The 18,404-nt window shown below is 40.8% G+C and overlaps 2 long non-coding RNA genes across 6 annotated transcripts in view; one reads left to right on the top strand and one right to left on the bottom strand.

Annotated features, from left to right (window-relative positions):
- The window catches only part of LOC118368430 (uncharacterized), a 21,588-nt gene extending 19,648 nt beyond the window's left edge, over positions 1 to 1,940 (bottom strand). The window contains exon 1 of the long non-coding RNA XR_004822332.2: positions 1,330 to 1,940. This is a non-coding gene — a long non-coding RNA (uncharacterized LOC118368430). The remainder of the gene's footprint in view (positions 1 to 1,329) is intronic.
- Positions 1 to 18,404, top strand: part of LOC118368429 (uncharacterized) — a 25,332-nt gene extending 6,928 nt beyond the window's left edge. For 2 of the 5 annotated variants that reach the window (XR_004822329.2, XR_004822330.2), the window contains 2 exons: positions 9,735 to 9,924; positions 11,636 to 18,404. This is a non-coding gene — a long non-coding RNA (uncharacterized LOC118368429). Of the gene's footprint in view, positions 1 to 6,478; positions 6,539 to 9,731; positions 9,925 to 11,635 lie in introns of those variants that run through there. The other 3 variants (XR_008093126.1, XR_008093125.1, XR_004822331.2) reach the window with 3 other exon arrangements.

Here is an 18,404-nt window from a genome sequence, read left to right as displayed (position 1 = left end):
ATGAACATTTAATTGGGATAACAAGCAAGAGAACAGTGAAGAGAGTCTCAGGCATGCTAGAAAGGAAGATAAGCTTCTCAAGGAGATATATGAAGCTCAGGAAACCCATGGCAAGATAATACATGTGTGTTCAACCATGCAGCAAGACACTGTATTAAATCAAGATTAGAGAAGTCCAAAATATGAATCTAACTATTTAGCGGGATCAAAATGGAGAAATGTGTGTTGTGTTATTTAAGTGCTTTCTATAGCCTTTTTCGGTAACAGAGTATTCTGCAGTCACATTTCCCAATGGGTTTGATGCGAGTGTTTGAGAGTGAACCCTGTTGGCAAAGCCAGCATAGAACAATATGTCATTCAGCTGTGTTAAAGAGATTCCTGCTCAGCTGTGATTGATCCGACATGCTTGCTTTATTCCCCCCGAGGCCTGAAAACCATGGGGTTTTAGATTCAGACTCTGGCAGTACTGATGGGTATCTCTGAATGTTTCTCTGCCATAGACTCAGACCATCTTTTATTGCCTTCTTCCTCTGTTTCCACCCAGTGCAGACATTCACACACAGACATGTCCCTGGCATGTCTGCCAACCTCTCTCCTCGCCCGACTTCTCTCCCCCAGGGAACTGAGGCCTGAGCCCTACAGGTCAGTCACAGCCAAGGACACACAACTCATTAAAAGTTAATGAAACCTAAAAACGCAGTGCGCCAGCGATTCATTTAAACCCCAAACCAATCTCAGCTTCCAACAAAGGCAAACAAGCCCATGTGGCCAGCGTCGTAACCAGGGTTTGAGTTTCAGTGCGGTCCGGAAGATACATTTTCTAGAAGTTGAAGCTCATTTGCTGCATTTCTATATTTACATTTAACATTTAAGTCATTTAGCAGACGCTCTTATCCAGAGCGACTTACAAATTGGTGCATTCACCTTATGACATCAAAAACGTCAAAATGCTATTTGGAGAACAGAAAAAAACAAGCTAAAATGACCTCAGCCTTTATCACCTTGGCTGCTGCCGGTTAATTCACCTCAGTCGATCTACAAACACATAGCCTATTAGCTATACAATTGTAATGTTATACCCATGAAAGGGTTTAATTATTCTAACTTAATATCAGTGCCGAAACGAAAATGTATGGCATTTTCAGAACTGTATTGTTTGTGTTTTAATGTAGGCCTAGTCCTATAGGCAAGATAGGCCATCTGGAGATGTTGATATTGAAACATATCTTATTTTTTAAGTTCCTAATTTATTTGATAAGATTAGTACATATTTTCTAAGGGGACCCCACATGGGGCCCCAACCCCAAGTTTGGGAACCACTGTACTAACCTCTCTCTGCTTGCTTCCTGTCTCTCTGTCTCCACTGCTTTCTCCTGCATGCATTGCCTCCTCCATCAGCCTCACCACTGAGCGCCAAATCACTGTCTGTCTCAGTAGCCTATCTGTAAAGCAAAGTTATTATGAGAACCTAGTAGCGTATTCTTTTGCTCATGCTGAGGTAGGCTCCGTTGAACGTTAGCTTCTTACTTCATCCTAGCTGGCTAAGTAAACGAGCCAGAGCCCTTCAACTTTACTGCAATAGAAGTATCTGACGGCAGCTAGCCACTTGACTGACTGACATATATCTCTATTAGCGACTATTTCCAGTTGTACAGTCATTCTCATCCGAGAGTCGTTTTTTGTTTGTTTTGGGGACGTCTGTAGACGGCAGGAGTCGCAGGACGATTTTTAAAATATTTTTTCCCCCGGTATCTCGCAAACAAACTGACTGCAGTGTCTCTAGTTGTCTACTTGAGTGGACAGACACAGAGCTGGGGTAGTTCGTTTTACGTCTCAGGCCTTTAGCGTAGTTAGCCGTTCGAGAGGGCGTAGTTAGCCGTTCGAGAAAGTGGTGAATGTGCTGCAAAAGAGGAAAATCCGTGAGACAAATCGGGGGACGCACGCGAACAAACCGCTGTGGATATGATTCCGTTCGTATGCAAAGAGGCTGGCGCAATATTTAGACGTAGGACCAATATTTAGATGTAGGATATATATATATATTTTTTTCTTTTCTTCAAATGATAAATTATTACCGAGGTATATGTATATTATATATATTTTTTATATTTCCTCTTCAAATTATAAATAATTACCTAGGTCCGGACCTTGGTGTCCTCATTTGTAGTTAAGGCCATGTGTGTGGCCCCAACACTCTACTCTGAATAACAAACTACGTAATATTTTCTTCTGGATATGTTCCCTATACAGACATGTTTGGTGTGATAGGCTATCTTACAATAGGACTTGTCCAATTTATTGAATGCGAGGAAAGAGTGTTCTGCAGGGATGAATTCTGTAATCTGCTTCCAAGTTGAATGTAATATCTCTACACTGCCTCAGCTTGTCAGGGAGGCTAAAAGATATGCGATTTCAACATTCATGAGAATCACTGACATTCAAATAATGTACTAATTTGAATACCATAGAAGTGGAAGCTAAATGTGTGTTAAGTCTTGTATTTGTTCTTCTTCATGGGTATACCAGTACAGAGGACTGTTCCTGATCTGTGCATTGTTTAACATGCATAGGCTATTTCGCCACTTTTAAATAACCCACTCCTCGCTCTTTTTCACAGGGAAGCCCTCATCTAATAACATTTCGACTCAATTTAATAACAACCAATCAACAGCAATAACATGTCAATGTGTGTAAAGATGAGTGTCATTCGGGAAACCTAAGCGTATTTGTTTCTTTAAAACCTCCACTTTAACATGACCCCCCCACACACACCCCAATAGAGGTGTCCTCTGAGGACTCAAATTAAATTCCCTCCATGTATACGCCACTGTCAGCCTTTTAATGAAATCACATACCCTGACTTGAATTAAATGAATCCCCAATTTAATCCCATATAAATGGCTGTGTCGTTTATCACGTACAGGCTGATGCTCAGCTGAAGGGTCCCGGAAAGCTGGTTGGTGTCTATAGAGCAGTTGAGCAGATTACCATTAAAAGACAAGAGCTGTACATTTCCTCTTACAGAGTATTCCCCTGATACATATTATTTAACCCATTGTCTGTTCACGGCTGACAGTGACATAGTTTGGAGTGGGATTTAATATCCTGTCAGATGAAGAAGTAATCCATCCAGATGTATGTGTCATGATCCGATACCTTTATTTTCCTATGTGCAAATAGAGGCATTGAACAGATTATACCAAAAGAGAGAAAAATGTGTGGATGCAATATTTCTGGTTTCTTCAGTGTATTGGTGCAACACACCTTTGATATTGTTCTGGGAAATATTGGTTACAGTTACAGCAGCTGTGTGTTTGGACTTGTTTGAGGTCATTATTCCAGAGACTGTTGCATTACTATATTGATGCAAATTTCAGGTGGGGTTAACATGCAAAGCATTACTTAAATGATGAACTCTTTGAGGCAGTGAGCTGATTGATAATAGTTTCTCAACAACTAATCCATACAAATGCTATAGTATCATGTGGTACGGTCAAATATTGCTAATGCGCTTAAGATGCAAATTCATACCAGCCTCTCACAGAGGTTTGAATAAGAGTGTGTTTTAGTTTTCCTGATTAGACTTGAAATATAAAATCAACGTGTACAATTTTGTTGCCATAATCAGTGTGGCGTTGTATGACGTTTGTTCCATAATTCAAGATATATCTAATGATAGAGGAATTGGTAGGGCAAAATAGGAACAGTTGTCTGGTTTGTTGTCTCTGGCATTAGACGCTGAGCGTAGTTAGCCAACAGATATGGCAGTGTCACATCTCCAAAATGTCTGATATATAGCTGCTAAGTAAGCAGTGATTTGGGATGATTTTGTGAGTGACAGATGGTACCTAAATTCACGTTAGCTGTTCTGACGGAGGTTCCAGACTCTATATCCCATTCCACCAAATGTCTGACCAGATATACTTTTTGGAGGAAGCTTGGTCAATTCTCTGCCAAGCCTGGCTCGTGTACCTATCAGTATTATAGAAGAAAAATAAGAAACTTTTCAATTCACTCCCATACCAACAAATCCTTGACAGATGCTGTTCTGTCACTATTCATACTATTGTGCTGCCATTACAACTAAATGCATCATTTGAGTTTCAGAAATCCATCCTGTATGTATCCAACACCAAATGTTTGGTGACTGAAAGCCTACGTTGCAGGGCGGGGGTGCATAATTGCTAGGAAACATTTTACTGAACATTTGGTGATAAAATGCAGCCCCCCCCCCCACGCACACAGCTTAAAGCAATTAATTCAGGATCCTGACACAAACTCTCCAATCCTTTGACAGCTTGGAGCTGAAATAAAAATGCTAGTTCTCCTGGGAACGGCAGGAGATAGCCGGCTCTTTTCTGGACTGTTTGCTCACTGGCCCTGAGAGCAATCTTCCCCAGTCAGAATGAAATGCAAGGACACAAACAATGTACCTCAGAGAGAATGGGAGATGGGGAATGAACAGTTTGGACTATTTGCTCAGCAGAAGGGCAGCCACAATGGCTTGCCGATGGCTTTCCCATGCATCAAGCCTCTTAGTCTTAGGCCTCCCTTTGTTGCCGGGTTTCATCGCTCTGGCCAGATAAGAGCCCAGCTGCCCTATACTTTTAATTCCCATTGAACACCGTACTGTATCGTCATTTATCTGCCTACATACTGCCTGCCATGATGTTGTTGTCTGATTGAATGGGTGATCGCCCGTGTGTCTTGGTGGCTAAGGTTCACCTTAGCATGTGCTGTCGTTTAAGTCTTGAATCCCTCTCTCTTCGATAAACAGCGGGCGGTGGTTAGGGTGGGGAGATAACGCCTGATCCCTCTTCTCTACAGAAAAGGAGGCAGCACAAGTCAAGCACAGGATACGATAAAGATACCGATTTACATACAGTTGAAGTCGGAAGTTTACATACACCTTAGCCAAATACATTTAAACTCAGTTTTTGCAAGTCCTGCCATTTAATCCTAGTAGAAATTCCCTGTCTTAGGTCAGTTAGGATCACCACTTTATTTTAAGAATGTGAAATGTCAGAATAATAGCAGAGAGAATAATTTACTTCAGCTTTTATTTATTTCATCACATTCCCAGTTGGTCAGAAGTTTACATACACTCAATTAGTATTTGGCAGCATTGCCTTTAAATTGTTTAACTTGGGTCAAACATTTCGGGAAGCCTTCCACAAGCTTCCCACAATAAGTTGAGTGAATTTTGGCCCATTCCTCCTGACAGAGCTGGTGTAACTGAGTCAGGTTTGTAGGCCTCCTTGCTCTCACACACTTTTTTAGTTCTGCCCATACATTTTCTATAGAATTGAGGTCAGGGCTTTGTGATGGCCACTCCAATACCTTGACTTTGTTGTCCTTAAGCCATTTTGCCACAACTTTGGAAGTATGCTTGGGGTCATTGTCCATTTGGAAGACCCATTTGCGACCAACCTTTAACTTGTGTCTTGAGATGTTGCTTCTATATATCCACATAATTTTCCTCCCTCATGATGCCATCTATTTTGTGAAGTGCACCAGTCCCTCCTGCAGCAAAGCAACCCCACAACATGATGCTGCCACTCCTCGTGCTTCATGGTTGGGATGGTGTTCTTCGGCTTGCAAGCCTCCCCCTTTTTCCTCCAAACATAACAATGGTCATTATGGCCAAATAATTATATTTTTGTGTCATCAAACCAGAGGACATTTCTCCAAAAAGTACGATCTTTGTCCCCATGTGCAGTTGTAAACCTTAGTCTGGCTTTTTTATGGCGGTTTTGGAGCAGTGGCTTCTTCCTTGCGCAAAGTACATTCATCTCTAGGAGACAGAACGCTTCTCCTTCCTGAGCGGTATGATGGCTGTTTGGCCCCATGGTGTTTATACTTGCGTACTATTGTTTGTACAGATGAACGTGGTACCTTCAGACGTTTGGAAGTTGCTCCCAAGGATGAACCAGACTTGTGGAGGACTACAATTTTTTTCTTTTGATTTTCCCATTATGTCAAGTAAAGAGGCACTGAGTTTGAAGGTAGGCCTTGAAATACATCCACAGGTACACCTTCAATTGACACAAATGATGTAAATTAGACTAGCTAATGCCATGACATTATTTTCTGGAATTTTCCAAGCTGTTTAAAGGCACATTCAACTTAGTGTATGTAAACTTCTGACCGACTGGGATTGTTATACAGTGAATTATAAGTGAAATAGTCTGTCAGTTAACAGTTGTTGGAAAAATTACTTGTGTCATGCACAAAGTAGATGTCCTAACTGACTTGCCAAAACTATAGTTTGTTAACAAGAAATCTGTGGAGTGGTTGAAAAACGAGTTTTAATGACTCCAACCTCAGTGTATGTAAACTTCCGACTTCAACTGTAGGTCTACATTATTCTGCATGTGGATAGTTCATATGGAGCAGGGCTTACCATGAAGGAGATTCAGCTCAAACACACAACTTACACAATGGGAGGAGCCGCGAAAGTGAAATAGACATTTCAACATTGTATTTCAGCCTTTTGGAGCCCACTGCTGAGTACTGCAAGACGGCCCTTGAGAAAGAGGTGAGATGCGGTCATTAAATGACCTAATGCCAACTCGAGAGAGTAAATAAAGCTAATCGTTCCTCTGACTGAGAGCAGGAGCCATGTTGTGGTCTTTTGTTTCAGTTTGTTAGTTTGTGTTCGCATTTACATTGTTTCGTTTTTGGTGGAATGTGTATTCAGACTCAACGTTTGTAATGTCTATTTGACAGGAATTACTACAGTTCCCTCTCGTAGTCCGCTGAAGAAATGTAGCTAACAATGATAACAGTTTCTTGAAAAAACGTCTCATGGCATACACACACCACGCACACACTCAAATACACACCCATCCCCCACTAATGTCAGAGTCCCTCTGGGTGGTCAGGGCCAGAGGCTGAGTGGATGGTGGTGACTCTGACGCCCTGTAGAACAGTGTATCTAATGGAACACGTTGCAGTTAAATCATTGTCACTGTTAACTTTCTCAGGTTGTTGCCGTTTTGTTGGTCATTCTTCTCATTGGCTTGTCATTTTCTGTTAAGCACTTTGCTGCATGGATTCATTCAGGGGGACAGCATGGCGTTGGAGTGGAATGTCCGAATGCAGAGCAATTTTATGTCAATCACATTTTGCATTTTTTAAATGAGTTGTTATTGTACATCAAATATAAAATACAGATTAAATGTAGCTTGGGTGTTAGCAAAGAGAGCATAATCATTAAGAAACAATAAGTGCTTGTTTTGGTTGAGAGTGAGCAGCTTCGTAGTTTGGTGAGCCTCTGAACACTTAGTGAGCATGTCAGAGCTCAGGTATGGGAGGATAAATAGGTGTGCTACTGGGCTGTGTGAGCGGAGAGGCAGCCACCTGTGTGGTGGGTGGTGCGGGCCCTGGCAGCCCTCTCAGCTTCACGCTCCACTGACCCTGAAATAAAGCTCTGTTCAAGGCATTTCAACCCTGCTTAAGGTTGTCCGTGGCCGTGTAATTTATGAGTTCTGAGAACATGAGTTATGGGCTCCGTACAATGCACAATGAGTCATACAATAAATTTACAACACTCCTCCAATTACCCCAGGCGCTGACGACCTCGGGCTCACCGGGCTATTGTCTTGTGTCAGAGAGCACTCGGATGACTCACTCAGTGTTGATGTTATGATGCTTAAGGTCATCTGAAATGTACTGTGTTCATGACGGTCTTTAGTCACCTGTATGGTTGTCTGAAGCCAAGAGGCTGCAGTCACAGCCATCAAAAATCATGCCCTGCAGCTCCTAGTGGGTGGTCAGACACAGAATGAACTGTCATTGGCTGCTCCTTTGACATCCCAGAGCAGAGAACATGACTCGATGCACTTTGCATTAACTCTATTTTATAATGCATGTTTCATTGTATTGAAAATGTATGCAGGGATCTTAGCAGGTAGATTTTTCAATGAAATCATATAATTTTTTTTCTTTAAGTAAGTACATATTTTCAGGGGAATTATTTTCATTTTTATCTTAAATTGTGGCTTGTGGTGGATTGATTTAACAGCTGATTCAATCAACAATTGCATGATTTGAAACGGCATAAAATGGCAATGTCACTCACAATTTGATAACCACTAGAACATAATATTGAATGAAATTGCAGAATAATACATTGATAACTTAACTATATAACACATAGCAATATGTTGACTTTGATCAACTGAAAGACTGTACAATATAAGGCAAGGTTTGCTTGAAAATGTACAATTATGTACCGAAATGAACACTTATAGGAGAAGTACAAGTTGACCTCGTGTATTATTTAATGTAGAGGCAGATAGATACATAATTGAATGCCTTCATAATTAAATCTGTTGGACTACATGGTTTTTATTTTTGCCAGAGCTCTAGAAATTTAAGAAGAAGAAACAAAAAGGAAAGCATTTCGTACTATTCTACAAATGCAATGATTTATATCATTTTTGTGCGATAATAACATTGTTTTCATAGGATATTGAGAATAAGTACACTTAATACAATGACCCATTTGTCAACAATTTGTCTGTAGCTAGGTTTAAATTAAAATAACTATTTGAATGACATGACATTTGACTATAATTGTATCATTGTATTGTTTTTCTTGAATTAATTATATAGGAAATGAACAAAAAGCCAGTAGAGTGCAATTGCTATGTAATATGTAATATGTGTTTGAGGTGTGCAAAAACAGAGACAATTATTGAAGCCCTTTCTCCTATTGAGCATGGAGGGTTATAATATCATTTCAAAATAAATGGTACCGGACCATGGTGGTGTTGGTTGATTAATTGACAGACGAGCATAATTCAAAGAAGCTATGCAAATGCACATTTTTACCTGGTTGACAGTGTTCTCTTATAGAACACGTGGCTACAATATACATTCATCCCTCAATTTATCAAAAGGATGACAGTTGTTAGCTTTCACCAGTTGCAAAGATCTTATTTTCAATTAATTTTTACAGACAAATGATTATATATTATATACATGGGAAATGTTTTATTTTATGACTGCTGTTTTATTTTAAATCATGCTCAATATTCTAATTTGTTCTATACCAGTGTGCTTAATGTATGATACTGACTAGTTTTTGGATACTTCTGAGTGTGGTGCTTTTTGCATTGGGTCCGTGAAACACACCTAGTACTCATCACAAGCAGCCCACTGATGATGTCATTCACCTTACTACCTCTCTATCTGGAGGTGTCAACACGCCGCAAACACCTTTGACATACGTGCTTGAATGTTGCAGGCGAGTTAGCTAAACATTCCTGGGTGTTCCCCATTCTCCTATCTATACCTGCTTACCACTACTCACACTGAGCTGTTTTAGCTTCGTCTCTGTGGCCGACACAGCAAAGTCAACTCTCTCACAGGAAAACAAGCAACTCACATAACCAGGCTTTTGACAATACATTTTTTATATGTGTGATGTCCTATTTTGTACTAAAACATTACAACATGGTATACAACTTTATTAAAGTAAGCCTCAAATGTATATAGGTTTTGAGTTTTCTCCCCATTCATAAATGTGACTGAACAAAATGTTTTGCTCTGAGGCTTTGGGAATGATTGCTGCCATCCCATGCTTATTGGCACATTCAGCTTGTTTGAGTTGATTTGAGGTGCTGGGTCTCTGAGGACGGATCGCAGAACTCTAACCACATCAAATAATGAAGGGAAAGGTGTTTCTTGAGCCTCTCTCTCTCTCTCTCTCTCTCTCTGTCTAGCAGGGCTCTGCTGGGGAGGGCTCCATGGCTGTGCTGTCAGAGAGGTTCCTTCAGAGAGAAGAGGGATAAGAAGGAGAGGAGGCCATAACGAGAAGAGGAGAGGTTCGAAAAGGAGAAGCAGATGGATCTGCCAACACACACAATGTCCCTTCTGCCGTGGGCTGTGCTGTGACCGCCCCATGGCAGCGGCCAGGTATGTCAGCTATGTTTACCAAGCCATCCATCTCCTACCTGCCCTTCTGAAACAGGAACCTTTGTTTGAACCATACAGTCGTTAAGCCACTCGTTGACTCAGATCAACACAATTTATTTCCTGGTGGGTGCAGCAGGATGGGATTATGGTCATCTTAGTTTTGACCTTTATTTGACCTTTTTTTTCTGAACCCCCCCCCCAATGTTAATGTATTTAGATGATTCAGAAAAGATTGTCTGATTGTGGTCAGGCGAGGTGCTGAGTTATTGAGGGGACACACCAATGGTCCTTATCATGGCTGGCCAGGGTTAGCAAATAAACTGTCCATGGACGACAACACACATTCACTGGGAGGATTAAGGCTCTGTGACTTTCATACATGCGTGGTATAAACAAAGAACATGGTACAAGTGTATGAAAAAGAAAAGAAAATGGCTACCAATATAACACAGCAAATATGGATAAGAGGATCTGAAAGGAACCAATTATTTCCAAGTCACTGGAGTTAATAAATAGATTTTTATTTCTGTTTGCCAAACGCCTTTACATGTTGTCGTATTTGTGTAGGAGGAATTTCAATCCACTTATATTCTACTTTTTATTTAAAAGAAATTATAGATGGAGATTAAGTGAGTTGAGGCAAGGAGAAACTGGGAAACTCCATCTGAGATGAGAGGGGATGTTGTAAAACCTTTTAAGTCAAGGCAACAACATCAGTGGTTCATAGCGGTTTTTAATAAAACCATTATCAATATAAGCACTGACTCATACCAGAATGAATCACCTTGATCTAATTGTTGATGGAACAAATAGCGCGACACATTTCCTAAGTGAGATTCTGGCATGAAAACCTATCACAAAACTCTTCAACTGCTGTGTGCAAAACCGTTTTCATTTATCTTTCCCTTCTATTCACTAGGAGAGAGCAGATATCTGAATGCGCCACATTAATGATTGACTCATAGCTTGCAAAGTACCCCTACATACGGTGTCCACTTTGTTCACTTACGTTTCACTATATTTTTAGCCTTACACTCAAGTTTCCACCACCCGCTCCAACTCTCATACAGTATTATTGGCTTTGGGGGTTGGGGTGGGTGGACCGAGACAAACTCTCTTTAGAAAACCATCAGCAGGTTCAGGCAAATGGGAGATAAGAGCTGTCGCTGTTATAAGAATGAGGCTGTGTAGACTTAATTCTCTTCTAAGATAAATGTGTCCAGACTTTTCTGAAAGCAAGTTCATGTTTCCCCTTTCTGCCATAAAGCCCACGTAGACAGGCATGAAATGAGCCCTGGACTCCTCATTCACATCATGAAGTAGAGAACAAACCAAGAATAGGGTCCTTTAATTAACTATGGGATGGTAAAACAGGAGCAAACTTTGAATTACTTGTTTTGTTCATGGTCATATTTTCTTTTATCGGGCACCATGTTGAACAAAAATGGAGGTGGTCCTGATTAGATTCCATCGTAATAACATTTTCTTTGGAAATGTCAAGCTCTCATTCTTATCACCACACCATTTCAGTATGTTTCTGACACTATATGACATATTGAAAGCTCAATGATAATGCTTTGATAGTTGAAGTCTTGTGCTGTTGTATATTTGAGGAAAAGAGTGTCGCACCAGTTTTTCTGAGAGATTTATCCTATGGCAAAGGTGTTTTGTTGGGGATTAACTTGTGTTATTTTGGCTTTATCCTCCACAGATGGAGGTGGAATGGGACCAATGGGATCAATGAGGTGATGCCTACAATCTTCTCCCTGCATCACCTCAGATCCAGAGACACAGAACCACAAAGGCACTTTCCTTTCTGAGTACTTGTCTACCTGGCTTCGTCTGCGTCTGACCTGTCTGGATCTATGAAATATCAAAGCTTGTGTCAGGCAGTGTGAATAGGGAGAGAGAGGCACCATTAATGATTAACTGTTCTAAAAGCCTATCAGGCAGGCCATGTGACATGCTCGCAGCATTTTTTGAGCAGATTGGGGGAAGCTAGTGAGCAAACACAGGTGCTTTGGACTGGAGTCGGCGATGCTGTCAGGGACAACCACAAACAAGAGCAGCACTGCCGAGCTAAATGAGAGCCCACCCACTTTACTTACTCCCTGGCTAGCTTAGCTTAGTCACTGACTGCAGTGGCTGGAGATCCTCACCAGAGACCAAGTCCAATGTCCCCCCCCCCCAGTGTTCCATAACCTTTCACACAAACAAATCAAACTGGAGGATTGGAGTCGCTGTGGTCTCAAGCATAGGGGAAAGCAAACAAATGAATTGTGTTCCAGTTCTCACTTTCTAAAACAAACCAAATGTGGGTTGAACACTTGTTCTTGAGAATAGTGGAGGCAATGAGAGATATTCCGAAAGGTGCTAAGGGTGTTCAGAAATATGCATGATGACAAACTGATTCTCAGGAAATGGAGTGGTTGATTTGATTGTTTCATTAATGTTTCATGACAGGTGGATGACGAATAGATCATAAAGACACAAAAGCATATTTTCTGTCAACAAAGTAGACTGTTTTGTTGTCCTGATTTTGTTAGGATTTTTCTGGAGTTGTTTTCAAGGTTTTATGAACACGGCCTAGGTCCAGACACTTAACCTTTTTTCTCCTCAATAACACCTGTCCCTTTGTAAAATGACTGAGTGCCTGCTGTAGCACAACTTTGATAACACAATCAGATGATATGATGGCGTTAACTGAACACGGCTTTCCGGCAGCGAGATAAATGAACAGCACGATAACGCTAACAAAAGCCTAGCTCTGATTGGTAAGTCTATGATTAGAAAACAGGCAGCATGGAAAGTCTACACAATAAGGGCAATTCATTAGATTTGTTATTTTCTACATGACCTGGGTCAGATGGACACCTTTTGTATCAGTCAAATATTTATTTGTGTGTTTTACAGGTCTTTCATTTCATACCCAGCAATTACAGTGAGCCTGTAAAGCAGAGATGATAAAAGTGATTTAAAACAAACACTCCAAATCAACAGGAGAGGAGATGAAGTTGTAACGGCAGAGCGAGACAGAGAGAGAGAGAAGCTGAGACAGAACAAGAGGGAGAAAGAGACAGAGAGAGAGAGAAGCTGAGAGAGAACGAGCGGGAGAGAGAGACAGATAGAGAGAAGCAGAGAGAGAACAAGAGAGAGGGGGGTAAAACAGGGAATGGACTCAGAGGGTATGCTAATTTGGTATAGAGCAGACCTAACTCAATCTATTAAATGTATCAAAACAGGAACATTTTACATTAGGCTAGAAATTCAAAAGGAAATGATCTCAACAGAGAAAAAGGTCCTCCAGTGTGCTACCTATATCCCCCCACTAGAATCCCCATACTTTAATGAGACAGCTCCTCCAACCTGGAGGGGGAAATCAATCATTTCCAGGCCCAGGGACATGTACTAGTCTGTGATGACCTAAATGCCAGAACCGGACAAGAACCTGACACCCTCAGCACACAGGGGGACAAACACCTACCTGGAGGAGACAGCATTCCCTCCCCCATATGCCCCCCTAGGCACAACTACGACAACATAACCAACAAAAATGGGTCACAACTCCTGCGGCTCTGTCGCACGCTGGGTATGTACATAGTCAATCATAGGCTTAGAGGGGACTCCTAAGGTAGGAACACCTATAGCTCATCTCTTGGTAGTAGTACTGTAGACTACTTTATCACTGACATCAACCCAGAGTCACTCAGAGCGTTCACAGTCAGCCCACTGACACCCCTATCAGCCCAGAGCAAAATCACAGTCTACTTGAACAGAGCACTACTCTATCATGAGGCATCAAAGTCAAAGGAATTGAATAATATTAAGAAATGCTAAAGATGGAAGGAAAGTAGTGTGGAAACCTACCAAAAAACGATTAGGCAACAACAAATTCAATTCCTTTTCGACAACTTTCTGGACAAAATGTTTCATTGTAATAGTGAAGGTGTAAACTTGGCAGTAGAAAATCCAAACAGTATATTTTACCTCTCACATTCCCTATCCAATCTAAAAATGTCAAACAGAAATCGAAGAAAGTGAACAACAATGACAAATGGTTTGATGAAGAATGCAAAAACTTAAGAAAGAAATTGAGAAACCTATCGAACCAAAAACATGGAGACCCAGAAAACCTGAGCCTACGCCTTCACTAAGGTGAATCACTAAAATAATACAGAAATACACTACGGGAAAAAGAAGGAACAGCATGTCAGAAATCAGCTCAATGTAATCCATAGACTCTAACCACTTCTGGGAAAATTGGAAAACACTAAACAAACAATAATACAGAGTTATCTATTCAAAATGGAGGTGTATGGGTAAACCACTTCTCCAGTCTTTTTGGCCCTATAACAAAGAACAAACAGCAAAAACATATACATGATCAAATACAAATCTTAGAATAAACTATTAAAGACTACCAGAACCCACTAGATTCTCTAACTACATTGAATGAACTACAGGACAAAATACAAACCCTCCAACCCAAAAAGGCCTGTGGTATTGATTGTATCCTCAATGAATTGATAAAATATGCATACCACAAATTCCAATTGGCTATACTTAAACTTTTTAACATCATCATTAGCTCTGGTATCTTCCCAAAGGATTTGGAATCACAAAAGTGGAGACAAATTTGACCCCAATAACTATCGTGGGATGTGCATCAACAGCAACCTTGGGAAAATCCTCTGCATTATCATCAACATCAGACTCGTACATTTCCTCAGTGAAAACAATGTACTGAGCAAATGTCAAAATGGCTTTTCACCAAATTACCGTATGATAAAAACCACATATTCACACTGCACACCCTAATTGACAAACAAACAAACAAAAACTAAGGCAAAGTCTTCTCATGCTTTGTTAATTTCGAAACACATTTCTTTCCACAGAGCCGTGGGGTGAGACAGGGATGCAGCTTATGCCCCACCCTCTTCAACATATATATCAACGAAATTGACGAGGGCACTAGAACAGTCTGCAGCACCGGCCTCACTCTACAAGAATCTGAAGTCAAATGTCTACTGTTGTCTGATAATCTGGTGATTCTGTCCCCGACCAAAGAGGGCCTACAACAGCACCTAGATCTTCTGCACAGATTCTGTCAGACCTGGAACCTGACAGTAAATCTCAGTAAGACATAAATAATGGTGTTCCAAAAAAAGTCCAGTTGCCAGGACCACAAAGACAAATTCCATCTAGACACTGTTGCCCTAGAGCGGTAGTTCCCATACTTTTTATAGTGCCGTACCCCTTCAAACATTCAACCTCCAGCTGCGTACCCCCTCTAGCACCAGGTTCAGCGCACTTTCAAATGTTGTTTTTTGACATCATTGTAAGCCTGCCATACACACACTATAGGATACATTTATTAAACATAAGAATTCGTGAGTTTTTGTCACAACCCGGCTCGTGGGAAGTGACAAAGTGCTCTCATAGGACCAGGGCACAAATAATAACATAATCAATCATTTTGCTCTTTATTTAGCCATCTTAAATATAAAACCTTATTTGTTCATCAGAAATGGTGAATAACTCACCACAGGTTAATGAGAAGGGTGTGCTTGAAAGGATGCACATAACTCTGCAATAATGGGTTGTATTGGAGAGAGTCTCAGTCTTAAATAATTTTCCACACATAGTCTGTGCCTGTATTTAGTTTTCATGCTAGCGAGGGCCGAAGTACCTGTGGAATTGCAAATCCAACTGACTAAGGTGCTTTGCTATATCACATTTGACATTGTCCGTATGCTTGAGTTAATTTGCACACCAAAAATCATACATTGATGGAAAGACACTAATCATAGCCTCGATTTTGTCCCGCACAGTGAATATAGTTGCGGAGAGTTCCTGTAATCCTAGATTCAGATCATTCAGGTGAGAAAAAACATCACCCAGATAGGCCAGTTGTGTGAGAAACTCGTCATCATGCCAAACGGTGAGACACGTGGAAATGATGGTCAGTAAAGACAAATGTAAGCTTGTCTCTCCATTCAAAAAAAGGTGTCAATACTTTGCCTCTTGATAACCAGCGCACTGCTGTATGTTGTAAAAGCTTTACATGGCCCCTGCCCATATCATTGCAAAGTGCAGAAAATACACGAGATTTCAGGGGCCTTGCTTTAGCAAAGTTAACCATTTTCACTGTAGTGTCCAAAACGTATTTCAAGCTGTCAGACATTCCCTTGGCAGCCTCTCAGTGGATGCTGCATTGTACCCAAGTGGCGTCGGGAGCAACTGCGTGCACGCGCGTTACCACTCCGCTATGTATCCCTGTCATGGCTTTTGCGCCATCAGTACAGATACAAACATGAGCAGCAGCTACGTTTGGCTACATACAGACGGTTAGTGGAATTCCCACAAGAGAGTAACGGTTAATGTGATTGGATGTTAATTATTTGACTAGGCTACCTGTATTTGACATAGTGTTGTTATTTCGCTGAACACTAGATGGTTTAATTTTATTTTTGGCAGTGAAACGAGGCTACTCAGGCAAGAAAAAAACCTCACCCAAATGTATAGCCTCGTTGGAAAATGTAAATGGATTGTTTGAAAATGTTAAGAAACATATAAATAAAAACATTTAAAAAGTGAATCACATTTTATTTGGCGTACCCCCAACGGCATTGCGCGTACCCCTGGGGAATAACTGCCCTAGAGCACACAAAAAACGATACATATCTCAGCCTAAACATAACCTCCCGGGCACTCGAGGGCGCCAGGCTACCCTTGGACTCACCTGGACTCCTTTACGTTGTTGATTATATCTGTCTGTTCCTTGGTGGTGTTCCCTGTGTCCCCATTAATTGTTGTTATGTGTTCCTGTCCAGACGCTGTTCCTGTTCCGTTTCATGTCCGTCAGCTATTAAACCTTCACTCCCTCTACCTGCTTCTCATCTCCTGCATCAATCCTTACATGCCACAGGTAACTTCCACAAAGCTGTGAACGATCTGAGACACAAGGCAATAAGGCCCTTCTATGTCATCAAAAGGAACATCAAATTTGACATACCAATTAGGATCTGGATAAAAATACTTGAAACAGTTATTGAACCCATTGCCCTTTATGGTTTTGAGGTCTGGGAACCGCTCACCAAATGGGACAAACACCAAATTAAGACTCTGCGTGCAGAATTCTGCAAAAATATCCTTGGTGTACAACATAAAACACCAAATAATGCATGCAGAGTATAATTAGGCCGATACCTACGAATGATCAAAATACAGAAAAGAGACCTTAAATTCTACAACCCCCTAAAAGGAAGCGATTCCCAAACATTCCATAACAAAGTCATCACCTACAGAGAGATTAACCTGTAGAAGAGTCCCCTAAGCAAGCTGGTCAGCAACACAATTAGACCAAGCCAAATCATGAGAAAACAAAACGATAATTACTTGACACATTGAAAAGAATCAATAAAAACTGAGCAAACTAGAATGCTATTTGGCCCTGAATGGAGTACACAGTGGCAGAATACCTGACCAATGTGACTGAACCAAACTTAAGGAAAGCTTTGACTATGTACAGACTCAGAGAGCATAGCCTTGCTATTGAGAAAGGCCGCCGTAGGCAGACCTGGCTCTCAAGAGAAGACAGGCTATGTGCACGATCCCCACAAAATGAGGTGGAAACTAAGCTGCCCTTCCTAACCTCCTGCCAAATGTACGACCATATTAGAGACAGATATTTCCCTCAGATTACACAGACCCACAAAGATTTAGAAAACAATCCCAATTTCGATAAACCCCCATATCTACTGGGTGAAATACCACAGTGTGCCATCACAGCAGCACAATTTGTGACCTGTTGCCACAAGAAAAGGGCAACCAGTGAAGAACAAACACCATTGTAAATACAACCCATATTTATGTTTATTTATCTTCCCTTTTGTACTTTAACTATTTGCACATAACATGACATTTGAAATGTCTTTATTATTTTGGAACTTTTGTGAGTGTAATTACTGTTCATTTTTATTCTATTTCTATTTCTACTTCACTTGTTTATTGCTTTGGCAATGTTAACATATGTTTCCATGCCAATAAAGCCCTTAAATTGACATTTAATTGAGATAGATGAATAGAGAGAACAATAGAGAGAGGAGGGGAGAAAGAGAGACATAGAGAGAAGCAGAGAGAACAAGCGAGAGAGAGAGGGGGGGAGAAAGAGAGACAGAGAGAGAAGCAGAGAGAACAAGAGGGATAAAGAGAGACAGACAGACAGAGATCAAAACTAGGTCAGCAGTACCTCTGGAACTCTACTGTCCTGCTGACTTTTTGAGCCCAATTCTCAGTGTGTGTGTGTGTGTGTGTGTGTGTGTACACACACTCCAGGGGCTCACTCAAAGCTGTGTTTGTTTTTCCTTCTGAATCTGATTGAAGAAATATTGGGGTCTTGGTATAGAATATTGGAAATAAAAAAAAAGCCCAAATGTCATTTTATATTCTAAGAATAAAAACACTATATATAACTTAAA

This window comes from Oncorhynchus keta, chromosome 35 (assembly GCF_023373465.1).
Source record: "Oncorhynchus keta strain PuntledgeMale-10-30-2019 chromosome 35, Oket_V2, whole genome shotgun sequence".
NCBI classification, from domain to species: domain Eukaryota; kingdom Metazoa; phylum Chordata; class Actinopteri; order Salmoniformes; family Salmonidae; genus Oncorhynchus; species Oncorhynchus keta.
This window is presented reverse-complemented; position numbering and strand designations above follow the sequence as displayed.